Here is a 24,074-nt window from a genome sequence, read left to right as displayed (position 1 = left end):
AGGTCCTTGGGAAGGACTCAATAGGTGGATAAAAATGCCAAATCCAGTCTAAACATCTGGCTGACTATGCAACCAATCATCATCATCATCATCATCATCATCATCATCATCATCTTTCTTCCAGTAGTCCTGCAGCTGCTGGCCCTGGTTGCTCAGCCAACAGTTCTGAGTCTTATAGCCCACCTGTCACCAGATGTCCAGGAATTAGAGCACCTAGCACAGTCCTTGTTGACCAGGCAATGACCAATCCGGTATAGGTTTCTGTAAATTACGTCTCACCATTATGGGAGAGACACTCTTTCTCTGGCTCCTCTGATGACACCAATCCAGTATGGTTGAACCTCTGGTATAGCTCTCATCCACTTCAGAGCATGCAAGCCCTACAACCATATCAAAGTAGTGTCTCACTGGGGGTATAAATGGCATGCCACATTAAGTTTTTAGAATGCCTGGCAATAAACTAAAATGGGAAATGCTTTATAACCTGATTTAAAATTGGTCCAATAACTCAGAATATAATGGGAATCAGGTGGGAAAAAAAAATAGCAAAGTTTCTGGCTTCATATAAGGTTGAAATGTGTAAAAAAAAAAAAAAAAAAAAAACAGGATGGAAGAGTAAGTAAAAACCAACAAATTGCCCTGTTCCATAAACTATAGATGCTTGACTTATGGAGCTTCCCAGTGCTCACTCAGACAAGTTTAATGATTGCACAGTTCCTTTTCTCCAAACTCTTGATTTTATTACAATTTCCCCAGAGCCTTAATAATCCCCTTTTGGTTCCTCAGCTGCTATTAGATTGACCTTTTATTATTCAGTCACCCAACCTCATATATAGAATTTTATGGATGGGAGAGAAAGTCAACTGACACTTCTCTATTTACAATTTCCCCTGTTCCCCCCACCCCACCTCAAATCTTTTTCCATTGCTTCTTCCATTCTTTTTCTTATTAGGGAAAGAAAGTAGCACAATATCATTCATTGATAGTACTAGGATTTTCCAGTTTGGAAGCACTTTGAATCTTCTTGTATTATTAGTATACATGTTTCTGTCAAAAACAGACAAACTAAAAACAGATTCCACACAAATGCAGAATCCTGGAATATACCCTCAGTAGTAGCAGAATGTCTGAGAAATGACATTTATATGTCCAGAATGTGTTAGGTCATTTCAAATTCTAAATTATATAATAAAAACTTGAGCAACATAATTATAATAAAGGGTTTTTTTCAGCATTCAAAAATGGGGATCAGTAGAACATTTCCAATCTGAAATGTTTTAAACATTAAATGCTCTATTTTGAATTTGAAATGGGTTGTTCTGATCATTACAGAAGTCCTTGATTTTCAAACAAGTATTTTAAGTCAAAACAGGTCCATTTCAAACTTGAAATGCTTTTAAAATAATCAGCACAATCCAGAAATGTTTTGAATTAAAATGGTTTGTACACCCCTGGTACAAAATTCACAGACACCTGCATAGTCACAAGGCACTACTTGAGGCACAAAGTTTTAAAGTAATTTTTAAATGAAATACTCTTCAATTTACACTGGGATTTTAAACTTTTTGTCTGTCTCATTTCACATTAGTTATAATGAGACCTTAGTAAAGGTACTAAAATCATAGCAAAAAGCCAGTACAGTTTTCAGCCCATGCGTTCTTAAGATACATATGTGAATGCATCTGAAAAGTTTTTTTTTTTAAAAAAATCATGTTATACTTTAGAGAAGTAAATATAAGATGTCTTAATCTTCTAATATAATGAAAATGTGATGGATAGCATGAGCAGGGAAGATTCTGGAATGGAGCTTCAAGGTTGTCAGGAGGGGGGAGAGACATTCCAGGGCAAGCACCTCCTCAGCCCGCAACAAGACTGTGGGAAAACGAAGAGGATGAGGCTGGCTCCTCCCTAGAGCCTCGCGGAGTATATTCTATAGAAGCTGTAGATAAGTTTGGTCTGGCGAGATTCTGTCTATTAGGTACAACCTAATAAAGTATCTGAACTGTACTGGATGACCTCATTGTAGTTCTTGGGCTGAACCTGACAGAAAAATCATTATTTTAAAGGGTTTCTAAGGTGATTTTTAAATAAATATTTAGCTGTTGAATATTATCTCCTTTCACAAAGCAGTCATATTAATTTTTATAAAAAATAATAGAGGTTGACTTTTAGCATTATTCACTCATCAGTTGCTGCTCATGTTTACATTAGCTTTCTATGTAAGACTAATGTTTTGTTCCAAGTATAATTATAAACTAATGTAAAAGTGGATGTCATTAGAAATATGTATATCAACAAAAGAAAATAAAAAATGCTTCAATTTTATCTCTCAATATATTTTCAACACATCATAAAATATTAAAATAAATAAGAAAGATTGCATTTCAGGAACAACAAAATCCTGTTTCAATTAAATGCTAATTGGAGTTTCTATACGTGCCAAACAATTCCCATAAAAAATGCAAAAAAAAAAAATAGATACATTAAGCAATCTTAAAATCTTCTTAAAACACACATTGTGCTTTTCTACAGAGAATTTTAAAATGAAAAATAGTCCTTGAGGGTCTTAGACAAGCCTCAGGCAATATAAAGGAAAAGGTCAAATACACTGCTAAAAAGGACTGTTATCTTCAGAACAACAACTTATCAGCCAGCTTGCAGCCCTGCTTATTTACAGTTATTGGTCCCAGAGGAAGTGCACTTCAACACAGGCCACGATTACTTTGTAATGAGTTTGCCAGAAATGGTAAAGGAAACTAATTTGTAACAATATGCTGTCCCTTATATACAAACTTTTACAGACCCTTTTTTTTTTTTTTTTTTTTGTCCAGCAATGAATAACTAACTTTGGTCTCTCAATAAGCAGTGAAAACAGAATTGCATTTAAAAGACCAACTTGCAGTCACGAATGTGCTGAAATATCAGTAATTATCTCTCTCAGCTACCCATTACACTATTCATGACGATGATCAATTCCCCTGTGGTGGTTACACAGAATAGACATTTCAAAGGATGATTTGCACATGTAAATTAACACCATTTGGAAGAAAATAGGTTGCACCTGTCACAGATTAGTAATGAAAGGTCAGATGCCCTCTTTTCTACTTAAAACACCCAAGTATTATGTGCCTTGCTTGTATAATATAATTCTGGGTTGACTAAATATAGAATAGTAAGCACCACGATGAACAAAACTATATAAAAAATTAAACCTTAACTAAAAGGTCTCAGGAATCTATTCCTCAAAATAAATAGCTGTAACCAGAACACTGTCAAATAATTTTTCAAAAGTATTATTTTTCTCAATATATTGCCAGTTCTCACTTTTTTACCCAAGCAATAAAAATATCAACAAAGAGGCAACAGAAAATCATTACTAACTATATACAAACTTTGAAAAAAAACATAATCTATGCTTTCAAATATACTTAACATTTATTGAACTTTAATTTATATTAAATAAACAATTTGTATACTAGATTTTTCACTGAAGATAATACAACAGAAAGTTATTTCAGAGATCTATAGCTGGATTCAAAGGACCCTTCTTGGAGAGCCTGTCTCTCTTGAATACCAATCAATTTTTATTTGTATTTGATAATATAAAAAACTACATAAAACAAAGAAAATCAAATATATATTTTATACAACAGATACAGCAAGAGTGCTGCCCCTGAAAATGGTTTATACATGCTTAAAGTAAATATTTTTAAAAAACATAACCACTGTTAATTTTTCAATCATACCCTCTTCCATGAGTGCCACATATTTTTGATGCACGCTATATACTTCCTATGCTGGCTCAAAACTGCTCATTCAGGCACAAAGAGGCAGTTTTACAGCATGTTGGCTGATTTCTTTTCTGTTTTTCTCTGGCCCAGGTGATTTATGCCTTGGTAGGATAGAAGTATGTTCTGAAGGACACACCACTATACAAGGAATTGGTCCTGTGGAAACTGATATTTTTCCTTATTTGTCTTGTCCCATAACTGTTTTGGGAATCTGACAGATTAATTTTCTCATCCATCTCATCGCATCTTATATGTGAGGGGTCCCCATCTTTGGAACAGTTTACCACTCGATATCCAGTTCTCCATATTATTGGGCTTTCAAAGGCCTGAAAAGACACGGTTATTTAAGAAGGCATTTTGGGATGCGGAGGTTTAGTCTATCTCACAGAATAATGCTGTCACAGTTAGTGGGGTGTCTATGTGTTGGATTTCTTACCTTTATTTTAACCTTTGCGGTGCTGCAAGCCACTTAGAGCCTGTTAGAATTTAGCAGCATAGAAGCCGTAGAAAGTAGCCAAGTAAATAAATATCATAAATGTGTTATGCAATTACTTTGACTCACCCTAAAGTTTGTGTTTTGCACCCAATTAGGAGGTAGAAGATATAAAGATAGGTATTGGAGATTTCTGTTTGCACTCAACATGAGCCAAGAAAGATACTCCACTCACCTACCAGAAACACATCCATGACTGTCAGAGGTTTTCAGTGACTGAAATGACATAAGTCTGCTTTTCTATTATAATGTATGCTCAATAATGTGTAATATGCTTAAAGATAATCTTAATGGCCTTGCATTGTCATTATCTGGAAACTATTAAGAACCTGCCTGCACAGCTGCTAGTACATGGCAATATTAATGGAACGGGAGAATATAAGAAGAAGGCTTGTGAGGAAAATAAGATTCTTAATTCTGGAATAGTGAGCTTGAGACAGTGGTCAAATTTCTAAGCAGAAATATAAGAAATACAGCTAGAAAAGCAGAATTGGCTTGGATGAAACTTTTTGGGTATGGAGGTAAAACTGTATGCCAACAGTATATACATGTGATAGAACATAGGATTACATGAGGTCACCCAGAGATAATGTAGAGTAGTAGAAACATGAGTTTATATTTGATGAAGTCAACCAAAAACCTCTCTCTTGCACCTTAGTGCTCTACTTGGATGCTTAAGATGGAAGGTTTTCCAGTTTGCTGGGTCGAAAACACTTAAAATCATGCAATTTATGCCTTTATGGCATTAAAAAAATATATATTGGTGATTCTTTTGATAGTAGATCACAGTTTCCACATGTTATTTTAAATGGACCACTTTGGTAGCTCTCATTTACTCATTCCAACTGAAAATGCTATCAGGTTAATGTGATATTCTTCACACCCTTCATCTTGCGTAAATCCCTGATATTTTTTTAAGGTGACATTTAAAAACATACTAATATATTTTGGTCCTTTCTTATGATTAGACTGTTTTCAAGTGAATAGCCTTTCCCTGTTATTTCGCTTTACCAAATATATAAGCATTTTTTTATTTCAATGTATTTCAAGTTTTGTAGCAAATTAAACATTAATCTTTCTCTGCAAATGTCAAGTGATATTTAAATGTTTTCCTGGCAGATAAATGATTATTAATATTAATGCAATGAAATTACAGTTTTGTCCTTTCTTTGATATTTACAAAAATACTAAGAATGTCAAAATAGTTCTTAAGAAAAATAAGTTATTGGTTTACTATCAAGTCCCTATTAGCATGAGAAGGAAAAAGCAAATCTTAGAACATATATTCATTACATGGGGGGGGCGGGGGGGCAGGGGGAGGGGTGAAATTAAGTTTTCTATAATTTGTATTTGTATATATAATTTTCATAGGACAAAACTGTAGTTTAACTTCAGATTTATTTTGGAAAATCAAATGTGGTTAGTAATATCAGTGATCATTTCCACTGTCATAATTAATTGCATTAAATGAGAATAAACTGATCAACAATATATATTGGCAAGGCATAAATTAAAACTATCCAGACTTCATATAGATTTCTACAAAATACCTAGAAATATATGAAGATTAAAGTCCTATAGTCAAATCTAACTTTGAAAATTTATTTTATCTGCCTTTCACCCACTGTTTCACCCTTTTGATAGGCTAGATTTATTTCCATATTTTATGACCCTATAAAACCAATTGGCTGTTTAGGTACAAAGGAGTCCTGTACAACACAGGAAGGCAAATTATTATGAAAGTAATATTATTTTTCTAAAAGTAGAGATAAAATTAACTTAAACTAATCTAGTTTTAAATAATTCCTCTGAACATGAGTCACAAATAAATCACTTAGTAGTACTTATGAAAAAAGGACCATATTATAATTTCCTATACAGGTAACCTTTGCTTACCGACTGTTCATTCAGCAAATGTTCAAAGTTACGACAGCACTGAAAAAGGAGGTTTACAACCACCCCTCAAACATGCAGCCATTGCAGCATCCCTGTGGTCATGTGATTGCGATTCAGGTGCTTGGCAACTGGTGCACATTTACAATAGTCACTGTGTCCCACAGTCATGTGATCACCATTTGCAACCTTCACAGCCAGCTTCCAACAAGCAAAGTCAATGGGGAAGCTAGCAAGAAGTCACAAGTCGCAGTCAGTGATGTCACATTCTTTTTATATATATATATATATAATAACTTTATTAAATTTTAAGAAAAAACGATAAAAACAATAAAAACTTACAAGAACTAATATTAGGAAAAGAAGAAAAAGAAAGTTGAAAAGAGAGAAAATAGTAAAGATTAAAGGTGTAAAGGAGAAAAAAGAAAAGAAAGAATTGACTTCCGACCCTTCTCACAACAGATATAAGTAACAACATACATGCAACTCTTACTCTAACAACTTCCATTATTTTTATTAATCCATATTATTTCTAATCATAAAACAAAACTTCATTTTTTTCAGTAACTCGCAAAAAGTTCAAAAAAGGTTTCCAGATAGTATCAAAATTACACAATTTCTTATCACAAATCAACACCAACAATTTCGCCATCTCTGCTACTTCACCAACCATTCTTTCACTGTAAGTAATATCTTGTCTTTCCACCTCTGTGCATGAGTCTTGCTGCTGTTATCATACAGAAAAATAAAGTTCCATGAGTTTTTTTCCAACTGTCTGTCCATCAAATGTAAAAGGACAGTCTCTGGTTTTGACTGTATATTGATCTTTAAAATCTTTTGTACACAGATATGAATCTCAGTCCAGATTTTTTTTAGCATTTTTACAAGTCCACCAAAGATGGTAAAATGTTCCTTCATATTGTTCACATGTTGTTCACATTTCCAACATACATTCGACATACCTTTATACATTTTAGATAATTTTTCTGGTGACATATACTAGCAATACATCATTTTGTAAAAATTTTCTTTTAAATTAAAAGAATGTCACATTCCTGATGACCGTGATTCATGACTGCAGCCAGAACTGATGTCATAAGTTGGGTGTAGTCACATGTTTCACTTTACAATCGTGTTGCTTAGCAACAGAGTTGCTGGTCCCAATTGTGGTTGGTAAGTGAGGACCATCTGTATTTCCTAGGCACATTTACTTAGAAATAGGTTTATTGCATTTAATTAAGCTCACTCTCAATTATTATTTAGCACTGGATACAATATTGTGATGATGATGATGATGATGATGATGATGATGATGATGATGATGACAATGATGATAGATTATTTTTTGTTGCACAGTTAGCCAAATGTTTACACCGAATTTGGCATTTTTATCCACCTATCGAATCCTTTCCAAGAACCTGGGATAGGAGATGCTGTTTGATGGTATTAAAGGTATCATCACAGGATATAAGCTGTTCCAAGTAAAGCTGCCTTTTGCAACTGACTGATGGTGATTTTGTCAATGCCGACTGTGTCCAAGTGGTGCTCCAGATGTTTTGAGATTGCACCCAAGGTGCCTATTACTATTGATACTATCTTTACTTTCTTTTGCCATAGTCATTCTATTTCTATTCGCAGGTCTTTGTATTTTGTGATTTTCTCCAGGTATTTCTCTTCTCTTCTGCTGTCTCCAGGTATTGCAATGTCTACTATCCAGACTATTTTGTCCTTCTTATCAACAGTTGTTAAGTCTGAGGTGTTGTGTGGCAGGTGCTTGTCTGTTTGAATCCTAAAGTCCCAGAGCACTTTAGCTTCTTCATTTTCTATAACGTTGTCTGTTTTGTGATCCCACCAGTTCTTGCTTGCAGGCAAATGATATTTTTTGCAGATATTCCAATACACCATTATTGCTACTTTGTCATGCTGTTATTTGTAATCAGTCCAGGCAATCTTCTTGCAGCAGCTAACTAGGTGGTCCACTGCTTTTTCAGATTCTTTGCAGAGGGGGCATTTGCTGTCTATTGATGACTTCTCAATTCTGGCTTTGTATTCATTTGTCCTTAAGGCTTGCTCTTCTGCAACCAGAATCAGCCCCTCTGTCTCTTTCTTCAACTTTCCTACTCTTAGCCATTGCCAGGTCTTCTTGTTATCTGCTTTGCCTGCTAGTTTTTCTTTTTTTTTTAATGTACTGGCCATGTAATATTTCACCTTGCCATGTCTCTTTTCTATTCTTCATTTGGTCTTTCTTATAGGCCAGTTTAGTATCTTTGGTATTCAGTAAGCCTTCGTGGTATACTAGCTTCAGTGCATCTTCTTCACTGTCCTTCAGATAGTCTTCAAATGCCCTTTTTTCTTCTTCCATTGTCTGGTGTACTTGCAACATTCCATGCCCACCTATGCTCCTTGGTAAATAGAGTCTGTCAACATCACTGCGTGTATGAAGGGCATGATTGTCATTATTTTTCTGGTCTTCCTATCCAGGGCTTCTAGTTCTGCTGCATCCAGTCCACTATTTCAGCTGTGTATCTAATGGCTGGAATTGCCCAGGTGTTAATTGCCTTGATGATATTTTCTCCACTGAGTTTGGACTTTAAGATCTTCTTCACTCTCATGATGTATTCACTACTAACTTTCTCCTTGACTTCAGTGTGCTTGATGTCAGCTTGAAGGATACCTAGGTATTTGCAGTGATCTTCTTCATCCAGACTCCTGATGTTATTTTCCAATTCTTCCAATATTGTTCAGTTTCCGCTGTTGGTGGCTCTGATGTTACTGTGTGGTTGCACTGCAGTTGGGAGTACACCTTGGATGGTTCTTTGGAGAACAAGGCATTTATCTTTTTGTCCTTTGCTTCTCTAGTGTATCTCCTTAGCCTGGTAACCAGTGCTGTGAACCTTTGTTCAGCAGTCTCTAGGGCTTCAGATGGAGTCAGGCCCTTGTATTTTTTCAGTAGCCGACTCTTATCCTTAATCTCTACACCCTTCTGTAATTCCACCAGCTAACTAACTTCTTTCTGAGTTGCCCTGATCTTAACCTCCAACCTCATTTTATGGAAGGATATGTACTGCTGTTCTTCTTGATTGTGTAGCCAAGTATCTCCAGGATTACAGCGGCTGTAGCATATACCAGTTCATTGGTTTGAGGTATGAGGTATGGTTTGAAGTATGGTGCTAGTAGGGGTTGTCATGAAGACTCTACTGGCATTTTCTAGCATACTACCTGATGGTACTTCTCCACTGCGCCTTAGTAATCAGTCTCAAGGGTTGACTGTAGCTAGTTTATCCATGATCGTATGCCTCATATTAACTGCTGTGCTCTGTAATGGAGGGGGTGGCAGTGACATTCCAGCATCAGGTGTTGGCTGCACATCCAATTGTTTTTCTGGGCTTCGAGTCCAGGATGTAATGTATAGTTGGTATATCTCAAGTTGTGAGAGCAGCTTCCTCTTCACTATGTTGAAGTGTTGGGTAACTATCTGTTTCTCAGTTAGTGTGAATATAGGTCTTCTGTCCATCCTTAGTTCCCTCATACGTTTCATATATCCCCTCTCATTAGGTCTACTGTTGTAGTAGCATTCCATCAATTCCAGGCTCTCTTGTCTCATCCATGTATGGTTTGTTATATAGTTTTTACTAAGAATTTTGATTATAATAATAAAATCTAATACAAACTAGGCTTAAAGAGATTAGAAAAGAATAAAAAGTATAAGAAAAAAGAAAGAAGAAAAAGAAAATAATAAAAAGAAATATATGAAGTGACTTCCAACCTTCATCGCAAGTAAAAATTTAGTGACTCTTCACCCCCTCTAAGGTTACAAACATTAATCTCTTCATCCTATATCCTATCTCTTATTTATAAATGAATCCATAAAACATCATCTTTTCAGTCCTGGTGTCAGCAGAAAGTCCATAAAGGGTTACCAGAAATAACAACATATCTTGTTTTAACCTTGATAAAATAAACCAACTTTATATTCTTTCCTTTTACTTCTAGCAGTCTTAATCTTTAGTTCATTCAAATATTGTCATAGGATTTGATTTCTCTTCATTTCTTCTTTGTCCCATCGCACAGAGTTCTTCAAGGCTTTAACAAGACTCTTTTGCAAATCCAATAAGAAAAAATTATCCAGGTCACCCTACTCAAGTAGCTGTTTTTATGTTCTTATCTCGATTGCCTATCCTGAGACCTGAGCAGAGACAATTGGGAATAACATTCTACTTGGAAGTGGGTATTTACTCACCAATAGTCCAGTTTCTCCTCTCAGCACTGATCAATGTCACCTATATCTAAGTAAGGCTAAGAAATTCTATTGAAAATCCTTCCGACTGAGAGTCATCAAATTTTGGAACAGCTTCTGTGACAACCTGACATTTTGCCTTAACTGAAAGCCTTGTCTGATCTTTTAAAAAACATTGACCTATGCCAGGACATATTTCTTGCTGCTCAATCTTTTGAACTGTGGTTGTCAATGCTAAACTTTTTTTCTCGGCTTCCCTAGATTTTGGGTATACTTTTGTTTAGCAAATTTGCTGTAAGGACTTTTTGCTGGATTTTCATCCTTGGGTATTTGATTTTAACTCTTGCCTGACTGAAACTGTGGTCAAAATAATTAACTGTAGCATCTAAATTAGAAAAGAATTGGGGGGTTTTTTAACCTAAAGCGCTTTACAAATAAGTCACAACAGGTAGCTATTGACTCCAATAACCATTTATAGGGGTAAATGGCACAAAGCCCTGAACCACCCAAGACAGTTCTGTCAGATGGCTGTGTGGATACAATTATGCTAATGAAAAAAGCATTCTGTTGATTTCAGTTGGAGATATTCGAATGTCTCCCTACACTGAAAACAATGAGATTTAAAAGTGCTTAACAATGTTAGACTATGACCCATGTTTTTATAATACCATATAATTTATAGATATGAAATATAATGGATTGAATCCATGCCTCTGGAAATAGAGTTAGAAACTGACTGTCTCACCCTATTTCCTCCAGCCAAGAATCTTCCAAAAGATTGTATGTATGTATGTATGTATATTTCAAATTTGTCACCGCCCATCTCACTGCAGAGTGGCTCTGGGCGATGTTATGGGAGATTAGCTGTGGTCCAGAGGGCAAAGGAGAAATAAATAGAGATGGGATTCATTTGGACAACTCTAGGATCTGGCAGAATCAGTTACTAAATATTTTTAGTACAAGTGTAAATTGCATAATCAAACTGATCATGAAGAATTCTGATAAACAGAGTTATGTGCATAATTCTGTGACTTGGATTGAGAACTGAATTAGATGAAGAGGCTGTATGCCTTTTAGTAACAATTGCTTTAAAACATTACTAAACTATTGCCTTCATGCCCTGTTTACTGGCTTCCTGGATACATCAAGCTGTGTCCTGTGGGAAACAGAATGTTGGACTAAGTAAATCTTTGCTTTTCTGTAATCCAACCAAACCCCTTTGTTGTTCTTGCTTGAGCCAGAAATACTTCTTTAATGCTGCCTACAAAATTGGATGGACATAATCACCAAATGTTGAGCTCAAGTAAGAGTGACATCACTTTTTATGAAATTTGAAAGCTTTAGGTAATTTATAAATGTCATTTTTGAAAAAGTTCATAAAAACAATAAATGAAGAAAATATGTGCATGTGATTTGTTATTTTATTCAGGAAGAATATGGAAACAAAATTTCAATTGTCACTCAGTAAACCATTCTACTATTAATCTCCATATTTGATGGATTCAAACTCAAGGGTTGGGTATATATGTTGGGAACTAGTGAGGTGGTAGTGAGGCGTTGCCTATAACACTGAATCATCTCTGCTAGTCTGTTAATAGTAATGTTCTTAATAGTAGAATGCTTTAATATTATTTAAGGTTTTTTCTTATTGTACTCTGCCCAGAGTCATGTTGAAAGTGGGTATAGGACTGAGGCATGTTCACATGTTGACCACCTGGACATTCCTCATTTATCAGTTAAGAGAACAGCCTCGTCACCAGTTTACACAGAGGCCAAAAGTAATAGACAGAAAGTTTCCAGCTTGGCAGCCTGGGAGATAAATTGGATTCTGGAGGGAAAGCAATCAATTTGCAGGGATTTCTGTCATGTTTTCTTATTTATTAAAAGAAACTTTGGGAGAATCTTGCTCTCTACTGAAGACCTTGACAGTATTAGAGTGGGTGGGCTAGGGCTGAAGACATCAGTTGTGGTGGCTGAGAAGAGGCAAAGAAGGAAGGAAGGGAAGGCATTGGGAAGATCAGGGGAATGTATAGCAATGGGATATGCCATGCTGGGACCCTGATCCTTACTGTTGTAAGAAACGGTTGTAATAAAGAACAGATACACAGGCTAGCATAATAAAACTTCAGTTTAACAGACTAATGAGGAGTCTGTTAAAGCAGAATGTTTGTTAAATGAGTGAAATTTTATGTGTGCATATTTGCCATATTATATGCATGTGTAAAATAGAAACTGGATTTTATGTATTTTACTCATTACATACATGTATAAAATGAGGAGGAAGAATTAGTCCAATGCATTCAGAGTCTGATAAACTGAAGTCTATTTCTCAATATTTAGATATTTAAAGTAGGGGACATAAGTGTTTCAAATAAATAAAAATATCGCCCATTGACAAATGGAAGACATCTCAACGTCCCATAAGAAAATTGTATTTATAGGTTCAAATATTGAGGTTAAATCCATATCTCAGGTTTCACTAAAGTATCTACTATATACCCAATGATGATCAGAACTCATAACTCCAATTATCAGAAATTTGAATCTCCCCCACAACATCACTGCTTTTCCTTTCAGTGATCAATTTTTGGATGTATCAAGGCCAGTGGCAAAATTTCTATATGTAACTTTAGCTTTTTAAAATTGGCTATTGCTTTCCTCACAATTTTGATTATATTTGGTTTTCAAGTAATTTTCATGTATGCATTTTAACTGTTATATATGTTTTAATATTTGTTGGTTTGGTCTCAGACAGTAAATTAATAAATAATAATATGAACTGCCCATCAAGCAACTCCTCCAGCCCCATCTCTCAATTCATTTAAACTTATTCTTTTATTTTTATTTTTTTTTCCCCTGCAGGCTATATTTCCTACAGAAAAGGCAAAAGAAAGTGCCAGGGCAAAAAACATAAGGATGTCAGAACATATAAAACTCGAAATTTTAACCATGTGGCAAACGCAGTTGACATTCTGTTCTCGATTCTTAGAAACTAGTATCAGTTCTTATATACTGGGTAGAGAGAGAAGACCTAATTGTTTAGGTTATAGTTCTATGGTCACCAAGATATTCCAGGAGCAATTAATAGACATTTCTCATTCTAAGAGCAGTCAGAGAGAGGGAGAGAGAGAGAAAGAACAAGCTTAAGGGAGGAACACCCAATTCATATGCTTCTTATAGTCCTTGCAGAAGAGACAAGAACCTAACCTCTTCATTGGTATGAGGAAAAGCAGAAAGAGGATGGTTCTGTGGACTATCCTATGAAGTTCCAGAAGAGCAGCATTCAAAGCATACACAACCACATATGTGTCCCTGTTGATTTTAACAGGATAATTTATCACATAGATTTTTTTTTTCTACTTTCAGGATAGTGACATCAAGTCCTTACCAAAGAAGATTAAGATTATTCAATTAATCACATATATTATGGAATCAATCACTCCTACCAGTGTCTCAGTTAAGAAATACCAATAGGAACTATGGGAAATATAAATATTGAGGGATTATAGGAGATATACATGCCTCAACCTCTCTTTATGATCTAAATAAGTGACCCACAGTTTAGGATGTTGTATTGATGTTATTAATTTTTTTTAAATATTACTCGTTTTTCCTATCAAAAGCTACTGCTTCTGATAGTTTTAACAAAATCATACAAAATCTCACAAATGTAGACCCTTGTATAGATACAGGGTAATACATTTACATAAGCATACTTTATCAGTGATGCTGTAGTACAGAGAATCAGGTATTATTCATGCCAGAATTTTGAATTGTGTGTTTCAATCAGTCAAGGTATCAAGAAGTTGGTATTTCTCCTTGCTGAATGATAATTTGTACACAAATGCAGGTAGAGACTTTGTAATACTTTGATTTGAATTCAGAAACATCAAGTGCTTGAATTTTTGAATGGGAAGCATATAAACCTTATATCCAAGGTCGAATTATTGCTTATGCATCATATAAAAATAAAATTAAAAATAAAAGGGAAAATAATTTGAAAGATGAATTGAAACATTTATGGGAACAGATGGTTAGATACCCATCTACTACCTTGTACAGAGAAATACAGAAGAAAAAACATGAATTAAATACCATAATATCACAGCAGACAGAATTCATATTAACAGGTTTATGACAGAGATATTGGGAAAATGGCAAAAGACCTGGCAAAATTTCAGCTAATCGCTTAAAGCAAAAGAAAGATAAGGCAATTATTTCACGTATTAGGGGTGAAAGATGAAATATATAAAACTATTTATAGATCTTTTGGTGCGAAACCTCTGTCAATTGTATGAGATACTTGATAAGGGATTATTATCAGAGGTATTTATTCAGGCTTATATTACAATTATACCAAAACCAGGTAAAGACCATGCTCACTGTGCTAATTATTGTCCAATTTCACTGATTAATGTTCATACAAAGATCTTAACAGCAGTGCTAGCAAGTGATACCATTTGTTACTAAGAATGATAAAGCAGGGTTTATAAAAACTAGACAAGCAGCAGACAACACTAGGTTAGTTGTAAATTTACTAGACTTGAATAAAAAGACCAATTTGTAGTTTTATCCTTAGATGCTGAAAAAGCTTTTGACAAAATACAGTGGAACCTCGGGTTACGAACGCTTCTGTTAACGAACTTTTAGGGTTACGACCAGCTCTGGCCACAAAATTTTGCTTCGGTTTGCGAACTCCGCCTCGCAGCCATTTTCCCTCCCGTGACATGGTCCATGGCCATTTTTCCACCCGACACATGGTCCGCGGCCATTTTCCGCCCGACACATGGTCCGAGGCCATTTTTCCGCCCCTGACACGTGGACTGCGGCCATTTTTCCGCCCGACACGTGGTCCGCGGCCATTTTTCCGCCCCGACACGTGGTCCGCGGCCATTTTTCCGCCTCTGACACGTGGTCCGCGGCCATTTTCCGCCCTGACACGTGGTCCGTGGCCATTTTTCCGCCCTGACACGTGGTCCGTGGCCATTTTTCCGCCCCTGACACGTGGCCTGCGGTCATTTTTCCGCCTCTGACACGTGGTCCGTGGCCATTTTCCGCCCGACATGTGGTCTGTGGCCATTTTTCCGCCCCGACACGTGGACTGCGGCCATTTTTCCGCCCGACACGTGGTCCGCGGCCATTTTTCCGCCCCGACACGTGGTCCGCGGCCATTTTTCCGCCTCTGACACGTGGTCCGCGGCCATTTTTCCGCCTCTGACACGTGGTCCGCGGCCATTTTCCGCCTGACACGTGGTCCGTGGCCATTTTTCCGCCCCTGACACGTGGTCCGTGGCCATTTTTCCGCCCCTGACACGTGGCCTGCGGTCATTTTTCCGCCCTGACACGTGGTCCGTGGCCATTTTTCCGCCCCTGACACGTGGTCCGTGGCCATTTTTCCGCCCCTGACACGTGGCCTGCGGTCATTTTTCCGCCTCTGACACGTGGTCCGTGGCCATTTTCCGCCCGACATGTGGTCCGCGGCCATTTTTCCGCCCCGACACGTGGTCCGCGGCCATTTTTCCGCCTCTGACACGTGGTCCGCGGCCATTTTCCGCCCTGACACGTGGTCCGTGGCCATTTTTCCGCCCCTGACATGTGGTCCGTGGCCATTTTTCCGCCCCTGACACGTGGTCCGCGGCCATTTTTCCGCCTCTGACACGTGGTCCGTGGCCATTTTCCGCCCGACATGTGGTCTGTGGCCATTTTTCCGCCCCTGACACGTGGTCCATGGCCATTTTTCCGCCCCTGACACGTGACCTGCGGCCATTTTTCCGCCCCTGACACGTGGTCCGCGGCCATTTTCCGCCCCTGACACGTGGTCGTAGGGAGGGGGACTCTCCCTCCAAGCAATAGCCACCTCCCTGTCCTCCACGCCAGAACAGATTAACGGTAATTACGCTGAACCTTATGGGGAAATTTCCTTCGGGTTGCGACCAATTCGGGTTGCAACCAGAGTCACGGAACGAATTAAGTTCGTAAACCGAGGTTCCACTGTATATAAACAGTACATGTTTGCTGTACAAAACAGGTTTGGATTTCCTTTGAAATTTATAAAATTGATTAAGATGCTGTATGAACCACCCATATCTAAAGTAAAGGTTAATGATATTTTTTCTGCTACTTTCCCATTATTTAGAGGATCTTTCATGTTTTCATGGAATCCTTAGCTTGTGCTATTAAACATAGGGAGATTTACAGAGATAGTACATAATTCAGTTGAACATAAATTGGCTTTATTTGCAGATGATATCCTTCTGTTTATTTCTAAACCTCATACTATGCAAATGATAGATGCCTTTAGTAAAATAGCAGGATATTCTATTAACTGGTCCAAATCAGAATTGATGCCAGTAGATGAAAATTTGGTTACCCATTTAAGGAATATCAATGCCGTATTTGTACCAAATGCATTAAATATTTAGTTATGTGTATACCAAAAGATGTAACTCAGTTAGCAACATGTAATATAAATAAAATATATAAAGAGGTTTCTTCAGATATAGATAGATGGGAGTCATTAAACCTCACCCTTTGGGGAAAGGTGAATATTCTCAAAATGAATATTATTCCCAGATTAATTTATATTCTGAGAGGAATTCCTGTTCAAATATCTGGAAAATATTTACAGAAAATAAATTCTTTGTTTAGAAAATTTTTATGGTGTTCTTCAATTCTGAGAATATCTTTACAGAAAATGCAATTACCAATTAATGAGGGAGGATTCGGTTTTCCGAATCTGGAGCTATATCATCAGCCTTACCTATTGTCAAGTATTAAATACTGGAAACCAACAACTGGTGTTAATTTTCCAATTTGGGCCATCTTGAAATATACATATATAGACCTTTGGATGGATGGACGGCATTAGGATCTAAATACAATAGAACTCTAGTATCTCAGGAAACAATTATGTCAGTTAGCAAGCCATGGAATGTAATAGTCTAATAAAAAAAAAAAAGATCAAATCCTTTTTCTCATGCTAAACTGATTTTATGGGGAAATCCAACTTTAAAAATTGGGAAAAAGATGGTGATATGGAAAAATTGGATGGAAGTGGGGATATTGACTTTGGATCAATTGATAGATGATAAAGATGAATGTTTAACATATGCTGTGTTAAGAGATAAATATCATCTACCAGATGTAACCCAATGGCAATATTAACAGCTACAACATTTGTAAACAACATTGTTTGGACCAGCAGCATTTTCAGCTTCTGAGACACCTAAGATATTAGAACCACTTGTTAAATCCTTTAAAACTAAAAAAAACTATTAGCTTTTATAGATATTTGTTATCAATAAATAAATTTGACATGCAGATGTTAAGAGATGAGTGGAATACAGAATTAGAAGTTTCTGTATTGCCTAGACAATGGGAGAGTGTCTTAACTTCTATAGCAAGAGTGTCAATGGACCTTAAACTACAACTTATACAACAAAAAATAATATTTAGAATTGGATTCCATTATGTTTGTATAGAAAAGGACTGAATAAGACAGCATTTTGTTGAAGATGTAACAATGATAATGCTTCTTTAAAACATATGTTTTTGCTATGTCCTATACTTACTAAGTTTTGAGAGAAAGCAGTGGATCATATAAATGTGACTGTGCAACACAAACTAAATGTTTCAGAGGATAATAGTCTCTTGAATTACATACCTAGTACATGGAATTTGACAATTGGACAACATAAATGGATTCTCTGTGCCCTTACCATGGCTAAAAGACTGATATTGCAACACTGGAAAGATAAATGTATGGCCCCATTCCCTCAATGGATTGAAGACCTGATTACACTTGCCACCTATGAGCAGATTGCCTATAGACATAGATTTTAGATGGACAAGTATAATGAAATATGGGACTCATTTATACAAAATACAGTAGCTTAGGAAAAAGATTGATAGTTATATAATTGTATTAGAAATAAATACAGATATACTTACATACTATTTGCATTAGATAAATATATATAGAATTGTAACAGTTTATTGTTGTAATGGTATACTATACATTTTCTTTTTTATTATTTATTTCTGTTCTATTTTTTCCACTTATTTTTTTAAGCATCTGAAAAAAAAAAACATAAGCATGCTTTATCAGTGATGTGTAGAAGAGAGAATCAAGAATTATTCATGCCAGAGCTAGAAGCCTTTTTCTCACAAAGTAATTTGCCAGTCCAGGTTTTTATAGAAAGGGAGAATAAAAATCTCTGCTGCCTGTATAATAAAACTCAACAAAAAGCTATTACACAAGGGGAAAACTGAAAACTCTAACTTGGATGTAGTCTACCATCCAAGGAAATTATATCAGTTGAAAAAGAGATAAAGAGTTTTATCTCCAGTATGAAGAGCAATTCCTTAACAGCAGTGCCAGGCTTGTTACAATAGACTTTGAGTATGCGAAGGGAGACATCTGGCCTGGATATCTTTCTCCAGGAATTCAGTAGCAACTGATTTGTTCTTTTGCAGTAATGATGCTCCCTATACTTTCTTTCAAGGATATCCTGATGCTGCTCAGTTATCCTGATGCTGCCCTGTCCCTTATAGACATTTAAGGTTTTTATTCTGTGGAGGTTGACACACACTTAGAGCTATTCTCCCCCTGTGCTCATCATTACTCCTGCTTTAAGCCCTGCTACATCTTTTAAGACATTTGTTTAGTACAGTACTACTATAGCTCCTAACTACTTCCTTGTTTCAGTCAGTAGGATGAAGGGAAAGCCCTATGCCCTCCCCTGCGTCACATATTCAGACAGATCTTATAATGTCTGTTCTATGTTTTTCATCAGAATAACAGAAAAGTATCACATCTGTGTTTAGAATTAGTTAAAATCTTTCCTTCCTTTGATAATTATAGGGCTGGGCTCCAAGAACATATGAAATATGAATTAAAAAATAAGCAACTGTACCATTAAAAAAAGTAAGCTGTTTATCCACAACACTGTTGAAACTAATCAGATGGATTACTATTTACTGTTAGTGTACACACACCCAGACACATACTGCCTCACTGCTTATTTATGTGAAAGTCCACAGAAGCCACAAACAAGAATTATGTAGTTGCTTGTAAATAAACTCCATAAGGTTTAAATACTACAGCAGATGTAAGGAACTGTAGGAGGTATGCCCACAGATATCTCCCTTGGTGCCCTCCAGACTACACTTTAATTTTGTTGTTGATTTAAATAAATACATGAAAAGCTGGCATACTGCAAATAAGTAACACCTCTAACATTATCTTCATTTCAAATATGCCTCTAACTCCCACATGGGACTCAGAGACATTGTTTGAAAATAAAAATGGTTTGTGTTTTGTTCTGAGTTCTGAATAGTCAAAATTAGACTCAGAACAGTCACACCTCTAATGTTTTGTTCTGAGCTCAGAACATTTTCCACACCTCTAATGAATGTATGTGTGTCTGTTTCTCTCTCTCTTGAACCTTTATTACCCATGTAAGTAAGATACTATTACAGTCTATCAGAATTTATTTTAAAATATATTTTTACAATTCATTAAAATATCTGCATCCATTTTCACTTGAAACTTTTCTTAAGATTTCTGTAAGTTTTTTGTTTTTTGTTTTGCAAGGGGGAGCATTATGTAGCATTTTCATTAAAGAAATATAGACTTCATCCATTCCCATAAAACAGTGGGACATATTTCTTATAAGAAATATATATTTGTTATCCTAATAAAGATACTATTCTGAGAATGTTAAATATTATCTAATGGGCCAAAGTTACCACAAATATTTTATAAGTAGAAAAATTCACATTCACATTTTATTTTCCTTGTACTTTATGCTAATAATTAATATTTTCCACAAAATCAACTTCTTCAGCAAATTAACACATAAAAAGACTGATTGTGGACACCTACCTTGGGTTTTATTTTTTTTCTCCTCTGCTTTCTGTGATTATTTTTTGTTTTTGATATTGTTCTGATTTTCTTATTATGTATTTTGTTTTGGATGCTGTATGCCATCCAGTGTCTTTAGAATGGGGGGTTATATGTACAGTGGAACCTCGGTTTACGAACTTAATTCGTTCCGTGACTCTGGTCGCACCCCGAATTGGTCGCACCCCGAAGGAAATTTCCCCATAACGTTCAATGTAATTACTGTTAATCCGTTCTGGCGTGGAGGACAGGGAGGCGGCTATTGCTTGGAGAGAGAGTCCCCCTCCCTACGATGTGTCAGGGGCGGAAAAATGGCCGCAGACCACGTGTCAGGGGTGGAAAAATGGCCGCGGGCCACGTGTCAGGGGCGGAAAATGGCCACGGGCCACGTGTCAGGGGCAGAAAATGGCCGCGGACCACGTGTCAGGGGCGGAAAAATGGCCGCGTACCGTGTCACGGGAGGGAAAATGGCCGCGTATCCTGTTCGTACCCCGAGGCGGAGTTCGCAAACCAAGGTAAATTTTTGCGGCCGGAGCTGGTTGTAACCCGAAAAGCTCGTTAACAGAGGCGTTCGTAACCCGAGGTACCACTGTATTATAAATAAATAGTCTTAATCATTCTTGCTTTATATATAGAATATAAGAATAAATAGAATAAATAGAATTTGCATATTTTGAACCAGTAAATCCTAATATATCTGGGATCAATTGCCCTCATTATGGTGCTTCATCATTCCCATTAATTACGTTGCTTTCTTCAATGTACAAAAGAAACTCTATAGTTAGTGATTCTTGAGAAAGTATATCGTGAACCAAAGCAGAAATCTATTTCTGAATCTACTTAGCTTAACTACACAAGCACAACCTCTCTGTTTTAGCAAAAGTTATGTTGTTTGTTTTGCATTAATACTCCTGACTTGCCTCAGCTATTTTCACACAATTTGGACAACAACTTTATGGATTCAGAGAAATACACATCTTTACCATTCTTAAATATGACCTAAACTTTAGGCTATTTTTTTCCTCTTGGGACTGCAGTTTAGGCCGCTAAAGTGTATTCTCCCCCAAGTCCACCCCATGTATTTGAGCTCTGAATACATGGAACAGAGCCCTGGCACTATTTCTGAAAAAGAAAAGCATCTGTAGGAAACTATTTTATTTTATTTTATTTTATTTTATTTTATTTTATTTATCAAATTTGTCACCGCCCATCTCATGAAACGACTCTTTGTGGTTTACAAGAAGATAAAAAGTCATTAAAATACAACATAAAAACAATCCTAAAAATAAATAGGTTTCAAGAAGATGGAAAATTGGCAATTAATTCCAAGAAGCATCATCAGAGGGCTAACCACCCCCAGGGATGGGTAGAGCCCATATCACCCCGTGACAGAGCCAGGAAACTATATTTGAAATAAGGATAGGGGTCAGTGGGCAATGTTTTTGCTCCTTTGTCCTACCTCTCACTGTATTTGGCCCCTCAGATGATTAATCAATTTCATTATAATTTAAAGATAAAGATAAAATAAAGATCTACATTAACTTTATGATATGTACTACCTTGTAAATTAAAAAGTATGTTTTAGGGGCAATATCCACATTTGCTATTATAAACATATTAAAATGCTCAAGTATTCTTAATCACTTTATTATTATATCTATAAATATTAGGGGGTGATTAAAGGTTATTTTAAAGCTCACAAGCTGGAGAAAAATTATCACAGATAAAGTAAAACTGACATTCAGACGTGGACATTTTAAGAGGGAAAAATGACTTGTCCATTCGTCTCTAGTATGATTTTAGTATTTTGTAATATTATATTAATCAACTAATGGTAAAATTATGCAAATAAAATGGGTTCCAGAGGGAGCTGGGGGTTCTTCCTGCTGGTCTGCTGCACAGTTCATACAAAGCCTTGGTCACTGCCTGGAATAAAGGGGCAGCTGAGGCTTTGGATAGGATTGTGCCTATGCGACCTCTCCCCTCTCAAGGATCCCATCACTCCCTGTGGTTTATGGAGAGTTTGAGGGAAATGAAACAAGAGAGATATCTGGAGCATTGCTAGCGCTCACCTAGGGACAAATTCAACCAAACACAGGTTAGTCACTATTAAGGCCTACCTTGTGGCGATAAGGGTGGTGAAATAACAGTATTCTCCACCCATATTTGCATTTGCAGATTGCTGCTCCACAGCCCTGTTTCAGGTGATATGAGCCCTCTTGGATAAAGGTGGCCCAGAGAACTTTTTGCAGGGTTGCGCAGAGGAATTTGCTCAGCACCTGTCAGATAAAATCACTCAGATTCGTTCAGTTGGATGCTGGCTTTGTTGCAGGTCTGGGGTGGATGCCTTGCCCAGGGTGGAGTCTTGCCCAGTTATCTGCGAATGGTTTGAACTTGTTGGACCTGAGGAAGCAGACAGAGTCCTTAGGACTGTGAACTTGGCCACCTGCTCCTTAGATCCATGCCCTCATGACTCATGAAAGCGGCCCGGGGGGGTGTTGTGTGGGTGGGTTCTAGCGATGGTGAATTCTTCTCTGTGTGAGGGGGTTGTTCTTTCGCCTCTTAAGGAGGCTTTGATTTGCCACCTCAAAAAGCCATTGCTAGACCCCATGATACTGGACAATTTTCATCCAGTATCCAACCTCCCTTTTTTGAGGAAAGTGATTGAGAGGATGGTTGCACAGCAGCTTCAGAGGACCTTGGATGAAGCAGATTATCTAGATCCTTTTCAGTCAGGGTTCAGACCTGGGTATGGTATGGAAATGGCATTGGTCATGCTTCTGGATGATCTCTGGCATGGGTGGGATGGTGGTTGTGCATCAATCCTTGCCTTACTTGACCTCTCAGCGGCTTTCAATACTATCAATCATGGTATCTTTCTGGACCGACTCAGAGGATTGGGGGTGGATGGCACAGTGTGTGCTGGTTCACCTCCTTTTTACAGGGTTGGTTCCAGTCGGTGGTGATTGGGGAGGAAAGATCTCATCCTCGGCCCCTGCTATGTGGGGTGCTGCAGGGGTCAGTGCTCTCTCTTCTATTTAACATCTACATGAGATCATTGGGTGAACTCATCTATCACCATGGGATGAAGTATCCATAAGCTAATGTCACTCAATTGTATATCTCTGCTCCTGGCAAATTAAGCGATGCTGTGGCCGTCCTATCCCAGTGGCTGTGGGGATCTGGATGGAGAACAACAGGCTTCAACTGAACCCTGGCAGGACTGAGTGGCTTTAAGTTTTGAGCCCTTCTGGTTCTAGGACTTTACCATCTTTGGTACTGAATGGGGTTGCACTGCCCCAAACAGACCCTGTGTGCAAGCTGAGGGTCCTCCTGGACTCACAACTCCTGCTCAATGAGCAGGTGGCAGTCGTGGCTAGGAGGGCCTTTGCACACCTTCATATTGTGTGCCAATTGCACCCGTTCCTGGATCAGGGGACCTATTTACAGTCACTCATGCCTACTGCAATGTGTTCTACATGGGGCTGCCCTTGAAGAGTACCCGGAAATTTCAGCTGGTGCAAAGTGCGGTGGCATAAACAGTTATGTGTGTTTCTGGTACAGCTTGATTCGCAAGTTGCATTGGTTACCAGTTTGTTTCTGGGCCCATGGAATTCAAGGTGCTAGTGTTGACCTTTAAAGCCCTTCATGTCATGGGACTGGGTTATTTGAGGGACCGCCTCTCCCTGATTTCATCTGCCCATCCTACCAGATCCAGCAGAGAGGGCATGTTATGGACCTCTCTGCTGGAGCTTC

The 24,074-nt window shown here is 37.3% G+C and overlaps 1 protein-coding gene and 1 pseudogene across 3 annotated transcripts in view; both read right to left on the bottom strand.

Moving 5' to 3' along the window:
* The window catches only part of BEND5 (BEN domain containing 5), a 949,534-nt gene that overhangs the window by 915,825 nt on the left and 9,635 nt on the right, over positions 1-24,074 (bottom strand). The gene's annotated exons all lie outside the window — the stretch shown is intronic.
* On the bottom strand, positions 7,636-22,482 carry LOC148214191 (uncharacterized; annotated as a pseudogene).

Source organism: Python bivittatus, unplaced genomic scaffold (assembly GCF_059951505.1).
Source record: "Python bivittatus isolate LINGU-HERP-01145 unplaced genomic scaffold, Pbiv_v1 ctg000700_np1212, whole genome shotgun sequence".
Classification (NCBI taxonomy): Eukaryota; Metazoa; Chordata; class Lepidosauria; order Squamata; family Pythonidae; genus Python; species Python bivittatus.
Note: the sequence above shows the minus strand (reverse complement) of the source record. Positions and strands in the feature narration are given on the sequence as shown.